The sequence below is a fragment of the Daphnia pulicaria genome, unplaced genomic scaffold (genome assembly GCF_021234035.1).
Source record: "Daphnia pulicaria isolate SC F1-1A unplaced genomic scaffold, SC_F0-13Bv2 h1tg000168l, whole genome shotgun sequence".
In the NCBI taxonomy this organism is placed as follows: Eukaryota; Metazoa; Arthropoda; class Branchiopoda; order Diplostraca; family Daphniidae; genus Daphnia; species Daphnia pulicaria.
The window spans coordinates 10,001-17,500 of NW_025804855.1; the positions used below are offsets into that span (position 1 = coordinate 10,001).

The 7,500-nt window shown below is 47.7% G+C and overlaps 3 non-coding genes across 3 annotated transcripts in view; all 3 read left to right on the plus strand.

Annotated features, from left to right (window-relative positions):
- The first annotated feature begins 3,421 nt into the window (after positions 1 to 3,421).
- On the plus strand, positions 3,422 to 5,716 carry LOC124319460. Its single transcript, XR_006913156.1, has one exon. It is a non-coding gene; the product is annotated as a small subunit ribosomal RNA (ribosomal RNA).
- A 936-nt stretch (positions 5,717 to 6,652) lies between these two features.
- LOC124319458 lies at positions 6,653 to 6,805 on the plus strand. Its single transcript, XR_006913154.1, has one exon. It is a non-coding gene; the product is annotated as a 5.8S ribosomal RNA (ribosomal RNA).
- Positions 6,806 to 7,446: 641 nt separating this feature from the next.
- Positions 7,447 to 7,500, plus strand: part of LOC124319455 — a 4,575-nt gene continuing 4,521 nt past the window's right edge. Inside the window, exon 1 of the ribosomal RNA XR_006913150.1 lies at positions 7,447 to 7,500. This exon is cut by the window's right edge and continues 4,521 nt beyond it. This is a non-coding gene — a ribosomal RNA (large subunit ribosomal RNA).

The window sequence follows — 7,500 nt, forward strand, 5'->3', positions numbered from 1 at the left end:
GGTTGTCGAGAAAGAAAAAGTTGAAAAATTTTCTAAGTCCTAAAATTTCCAAGACCGGTTTTTGGTGGTGACCGGGCGGCAGTTGAGCGGGCGGCCCGGCCTGAGCTCAGGTGAATGTCCGGCAAAAATTCGGAAATCGACTTTTTCGTACAGTTACTCGCCCGGAACATCCACTACTTTCCTATATAGGGAAGAGGTTGTCGAAAAAAAGAAAGTTGAAAAATTTTCTAAGTCCGAAAAATTGAAAAATTTTTCTAAGTCCCGACGACGTGGTAGTGACGTGGTTGGCGGGACTTGGACGTATAAAGGCCGATGAAAAAAAATGGAAATGGAAATGAAAATTTCTCGATTTCCGACGACGGTGTTTGGCAACGACTCTCTCGCCCGGCCACTGGTCGGCGCGAGAGAGGAGTGAGCGAGACCCGTCGATTCGAAAAGAGAAGCCGTCACACCGTCGAGGCGTGGCGGCTCTCAAGTGGGTTGGTCGGGCGTGTCGTGATGACTCGCGACCGTAAAAAATTCCCACTCAAATTCTCCCATTTCCGACGACGGTGTTTGGCAACGACTCTCTCGCCCGGCCTCTGGTCGGCGCGAGAGAGGAGTGAGCGAGACCCGTCGATTCGAAAAAAAGCCGTCACACCGTCGAGGCGTGGCGGCTCTCAAATGGGTTGGTCGGGCGTGTCGTGATGACTTGCGACCGTAAAAAATTCCCACTCGTCGAAAATTTTCTAAGTCCCAACTTTGAAAACGACGGTTCCTGAAAGTCGGCTGGCGGTTGGATGGGGCAATGTCCCCGTCCAATCGCTAAAAATGAGCCGGAAAACGGAGACATTATGCGGCGGAACATTAGTGGTTTTCCTTAGTATAGAAGAGGTCTCGATTCCTAAACTCGGAAAAATTTTCAGAGTCCCAAAAATTTTCGAAGTGTCGAATAGTTTGGTTTCTCGAATTGAAAATTTTTTTCAAATTTGCGACATTACGACAAGCAGCGATTGTAAAGCCCGGTCCAAATTTTTCAAACGAGTCTTACTTCTTGTTAGTCCGCCTGGCCGATACCAAAGAATGGCCGACCGTCGACTATCGGGCGAATAGACGGGTGAAAGAAATAAAGTCGAAGCCGGTGGTTGGATAGATATCGAAGGGAAGGCGAAAGAGGCGAAAAGGAAAGCGCGAAATTTCTTTAGTAGCTTCGACGCAAAAACTTTGGTATCGACGGGGAGCTTTGGGAAATGAAACGAAGACGCAGAATGGGAAGTTGTCCGGTTCGGCGTTAGTTGTAGTTTCATTTCCACCGTAGCTGAGCTCCTTTCCGCCCGCCACTTCACATGATTTTAGTTTCGATTCCGTTCGATCGCGCTTGCACTGTCTTTGTTTTTTTTTCACTGCTTGGATCGCGGCTTTGCTCTAACCAGTTTAGCCCCATGCGATCAAAAAGTCTTAAAAAAAAAAACCGTTGAACGGAGACGAACTCGATGAGCTGTCGGTGTGTGAAATATCATTCCTTCGGTAAAACCGTTTTCGAAATTTCCGATGGTCGGTATATGTAAAAATATATCCGAACCGCGATGTGGACGGGAATTCAAACGCCCGCTTCACCGATTGGTGCGACAGCTGAGAAGCTCGTCACTCGATCCAACGACTCTTGGTCGAAAAGTTCAGAAGAGGTGCGCGCGTCAAACATTTTTTTGGTTTCGGACGTTTCGTTTCTTCGGCACGTGTGGTTTGTCTGTGGCCGTCTGTGAGAGAAATCGGACGCTTGTTCTTTGTTATTTTACCGTAACAAGACAAGACGGGAAAGATTCTTTCTTCCAAACTTACGGCATCATAACCATCAGCGTTTACCGTCAGCGACGATACGGAAGAGAAAAGAAAATGGTGCGCGTCTTTTCACTTTTTGACACCGTATCAAAAAAAATTACCGTTCAGGCGGAAATGTGTGTGTGTGTGTGTGAGCCGAGAGATAAAAAATAAAAAAGCCACCAAACAGAACGCTTTCAAATTATTTCGTGCGGCGTGCGCATATTTCACATTTTGCCGTTTGACGGAAGCTCGTTGTGTGGAACACAGAAGTGGAGATGGACGGAGTTGAAGGGGGGCGAAGACGGCCCGGTCGGACAAAGTCAAGAGATTGAAATATACGAGAGAATTGGGTGGAAGTGATGGCAAATCTATAAAATTCAAAAATCGGATGAGATGCGAGGACCGCAAAATGTGGCGTCGACTCTGACTCTCTTTTACTACGAACTTCCCTTCGACGGAAGATATCGAGAGCTGAGCTGAGCGCCCGCTGAGTATGGCCGGCGTAATTACAAACGAGTTACGGTTGGAGCTATATCGATTGTACGTATCCCGAACGTTCATCGAACAAGCCAGATCAACTCGGCGCCCGGTAAGATGTACGCTCAGTTATGGCCATGACACACGAAGGGAGAATTCAAACGGCTGTGAGTGTACGGCCCGCCCGGAGTTGTGTGTAGGCAGTGACCTCTCAAGAAAAAACGTAAAAAAATTTTTTTTGACAGTCACCGGTCTGCGACAAGTAATCAGTACGAAACTTGGGTGCAATGCAAAAAACATTTTGAGAATCCTTGCTTGACAACAACGAATCTAACACGATAAAAAAACGATCCCCATCGGTGTACCGCTTGCTTTTCTCGCGCTTCGGCGCAGAATCGCTTATTCAGCTGCCCTTGGAATATGTTCGTTTCGTGCATACTTGATCTCGGTCATTCTTCGGTGAACTCTTAAAGAATTGCGCACTTTTATAGGGGTAGTCTGGTTGCTTGTCTCGACTTGAAATGATTTGTTTTTTTCCGCCCATGACTTTCTATACGATGCCTCTATGCTGGCCTCTGACCGCGGTTGTTCCGAGTTTTCTCTTTCTCTTCGAAAGTCTTTGCGGAAAATTCTGCCTCGTGTGACCGTTGAGCGGTGAGGTGTGTGTGTGTGTGTGTGTCGTGCGGGGTGATGCGAGAGTGTGCCTCGGCGGTGGAAAAATAAAAATAAAACTCTGAGCCCACAAAAATTTAAAAGATGTATGCTTGTCAGCTTAGTAAAGCAGGCTTGACTTATGAGCATACAGCACGCCACATATGACCGTCGAAAACCGTAATACGGGAAAAAAAGTTGATGAATATATCAAGACCGGTCGAATGAATCCGATTCACTTTGGGCTCATAGACCGTTGAATGGTCTTTGACTTTGGAAATTGAAATGAAAAAAATCCAACAAACGGATCGGATCGGTGTTTCTCTTCACTGGGACTCGCTGTGACACGCCAGGCGTTGCGATCAAAAATTTTAGTTTCCGAAGAAAAAGAAAAAAAACGAAAAACGTGTTGATTTGGTGTGTGTTTGGTGATGCGTGGGCGAAATAAAAACCCGCAACTCGCCGGATGCATATCAAACAAACATACACGAAATACCTGGTTGATCCTGCCAGTAGCATATGCTTGTCTCAAAGATTAAGCCATGCATGTCTAAGTACAAGCCGCTAGACGGCGAAACCGCGAATGGCTCAATAAATCAGTTATGGTTCCTTAGATCCACTCCATCCTACTTGGATAACTGTGGTAATTCTAGAGCTAATACATGCACTCGAGCCTCGACTGCGGGCTTTCGGGCTCGCAGAAGAGGTGCTTTTATTAGATCAAAACCAGTCGGGGCCGGGCTTTCGGGCTCGCGCACCGTACCAATTTTGGTGACTCTGGATAACTTCACGCCGATCGCACGGCCTTCGCGCCGGCGACGTATCTTTCAAATGTCTGCCTTATCAACTGTCGATGGTAGGTTACGCGCCTACCATGGTTGCAACGGGTAACGGGGAATCGGGGTTCGATTCCGGAGAGGGAGCCTGAGAAACGGCTACCACATCCAAGGAAGGCAGCAGGCGCGCAAATTACCCACTCCCGGCACGGGGAGGTAGTGACGAAAAATAACGATACGGGACTCTTCCGAGGCCCCGTGATTGGAATGAGTACACTTTAAATCCTTTAACGAGGAACCATTGGAGGGCAAGTCTGGTGCCAGCAGCCGCGGTAACTCCAGCTCCAATAGCGTATATTAAAGTTGTTGCGGTTAAAAAGCTCGTAGTCGGATGTCTGTCTTCGGCCGGGCGGCGCCGCTCTGAATCAAGGGTGTTGCGTTTCACGCTCTGGGAGCCCGGGTGTCAAAGCCCGACTCTCTTCACGGTCGGACAACATCGCCGGAGTGGTGGTCGGTGCGTCGTTGTTGTATCTGCGGCCAGAGTTGGAAAGTTCTTTCGGGTTCTTTTTTAAATTTTGGTCGTAGTTGACTCGATTCGCTCCACCCAGTCAATCGTTCGGGGTGCCCTTCACCGGGTGTCTCGGGCGGCCGGCAACGTTTACTTTGAACAAATTAGAGTGCTCAAAGCAGGTGTATCCCAACGCCTGAATATCGCAGCATGGAATGATGGAATAGGACCTCGGTCCGATTTTGCTGGTCTTTTACTTTTGGACCCGAGGTAATGGTCAATAGAGACGGACGGGGGCATTCGTACTGCGGCGACAGAGGTGAAATTCTTGGACCGCCGCAAGACGAACAACAGCGAAGGCATTTGCCAAGAATGTTTTCCTTGATCAAGAACGAAAGTTAGAGGTTCGAAGGCGATCAGATACCGCCCTAGTTCTAACCATAAACGATGCCAACCAGCAATCCGTCGGAGTTACTCCAATGACTCGACGGGCAGCTTCCGGGAAACCAAAGTCTTTGGGTTCCGGGGGAAGTATGGTTGCAAAGCTGAAACTTAAAGGAATTGACGGAAGGGCACCACCAGGAGTGGAGCCTGCGGCTTAATTTGACTCAACACGGGAAACCTCACCAGGCCCGGACACTGGAAGGATTGACAGATTGAGAGCTCTTTCTTGATTCGGTGGGTGGTGGTGCATGGCCGTTCTTAGTTGGTGGAGCGATTTGTCTGGTTAATTCCGATAACGAACGAGACTCTAGCCTGCTAAATAGGTGACGGGTTTTATCAATTGAAACCGAAGGGAGTACGGAGGCGTCGGGATCAGGTGGCGGCGATTCGGGTCTCGGTGGGACTGGTTCCTTTAGTGAGGCAATCTCTCGGCTTGGTTTCGTTGTGCTTTGTTCGTCGGGTGTACGGCCTTCACGGGTTGGTTGCCTGGCGGATGAGGTATGGCGGGGCTTTGTCGGGAATGTCTCGCGGGGGCTGGCTCTATTGTTATTCGGTCGTCGTCATCCCCGGCGATACCTTCTGCTCTCGCGTCCGTCACGCAGTCTTCTTAGAGGGACAAGCGGCGTCCAGCCGCGTGACAGTGAGCAATAACAGGTCTGTGATGCCCTTAGATGTCCTGGGCCGCACGCGCGCTACACTGAAGGAATCAGCGTGTTTCACTCTCCCTGTCCGAAAGGACCGGGTAACCGCTGAACCTCCTTCGTGGTTGGGATTGGGGACTGCAATGATCCCCATGAACCAGGAATCCCTAGTAGGCGCGGGTCACTAGCCCGCGTCGATTACGTCCCTGCCCTTTGTACACACCGCCCGTCGCTACTACCGATTGAATGATTTAGTGAGGCCTTCGGACGGGCTTGTCGGGGTGCCGTCGAGTGGGGAGCAATCTCTGCCCGTGCGGTGCCTACCAACGGCGAGACTGAAAGATGGTCGAACTTGATCCTTTAGAGGAAGTAAAAGTCGTAACAAGGTTTCCGTAGGTGAACCTGCGGAAGGATCATAAACGAACAAGGTCGATCTGTTCGAAAATGTATCGGCATGATTTTTTCTTCGTAACCATTTTATTGCTGGGTACACAACAATTGGACTCTCAACGGGATTACATAGCATTGAACTCTACATCAGTCTTGGATCGTAAATGAATCACAACGAAAAAATAAGCAGCTGCAAATAATACAAAGTAAGTTTTTTTAACGAGCGATTTACGTTCTTTTACTTCAAGCAGAGAATGTAGAATCAGTTGTTTATAATAAGTCGAACAAATTTACTACCAGAAAATATGAGTACAAAGAAAACTGTTGAAAAAATAAAAAAATAAATATACCTTTAGCGGCGCTCACAGTGTTGACGTTAGTAGAGTGAAGAATACGATAGCCCGCCTGGGCCGCGAGTACCGAAGGAACAATAAAGGAGATTTTATAAAGTCTTAGTCCCTAAATCAAACACTTTGAAAAATAAAAACTCGGTGGATGGAGAGTCGGAAAAAAAAAAAAAAAACATCAAGATTTTGAACGGGTATCAGGCGCTCTGATGCGCGGTGGTTTAAAGCGGATACGCCCAATCGAAATTGTTTTTTTTTTGTTTCTCTCTTCGTCTTCGGGATTTTTTGATTCTCGGTGGGGGACGAAAGTGTGAGACTTTACTCTGGACGTTCTTTTCGGGCGTAGATACTCGTGGTTGCGTGCGTGTGCGTCGTATAGACTAACACTCCAAAGCCCGACACTATGCCGTTGAAAACCGAATGTTTTTTAAGCTTGCCCTTCGCCCTCTCGATGAAGTAGGAAGAATTCAAAATCACAATAACACACTAAACCCAAATTCTAGTACGAGTGTTTATCGGAACATTTTCTTTCTGGCTTTCTTTCTCCGCCCTCGCATTCATTTGCTTGGGCGGGTTGGAGAAAAAGAGAGAAGAAAACGAATATGTCGTTTTATATACGACCCTGAACGGTGGATCACTAGGCTCGTGGATCGATGAAGAGCGCAGCAAAGTGCGCTAATCCATGCGAACTGCAGAACACATGGAGCATCGAAATCTTGAACGTAAATGGCGGCCCAGCTTCTCGCTCGGGCCACATCTGACTGAGGGTCGGTCGAATGATGAACGAACAGAGATTTTTTCAGTCTTGGTTTTGCATGTTGGGTCGCGGCGAGATTTATTTTTCACCCGGCCTGACCGCATAAAAGCTCCCGAATCTCTAACGTCTGGGTGCCGCGCGACTTAAGTGTCCGCGATGCCTCAAATACAAAAAAGGGGGAAAAATAAAAGAAGGTTCGCCCTGTTTTGTTTTTTTCCTCTCTATTCAAAAGAAACCTTTTTCGATGGCAAAACAGATGGGAAATTTTTGAGCCAACTCAAAAAAAAATTTTAGAAATAAACACATCTTCTCGAACAAGGTGTCGGCTGCGTGTGCGCGATATACCGCTTCAACGCGAGTTTAGTTGTGTGTGTGCGCCGGGCGTGTCGAAGTGTCGACCACCGCGAATTATCACTCACTCTAACCGCTCGTTATGCAAGCTTGGTTCGCGCACGACGCGTTGTTTCAATACAAAAAGCCGCAGGACGCCCTGTCACTTTTCGTAAATTAATTTTTGCGAATAACGAGAGACTCGCTTTATTTCGAAAAAAAAAAATTTGAACCGGCAATTATTCAATCTTTCCCGGCTTTAAAACGCCAAAGTCTGCCGAGCTAGATAAAGTGTTGTCTCCTTTTGAAAACAAACAATTCATTCTGACCTCAGTTTAGATGAGACTACCCGCTGAACTTAAGCATATCAGTAAGCGGA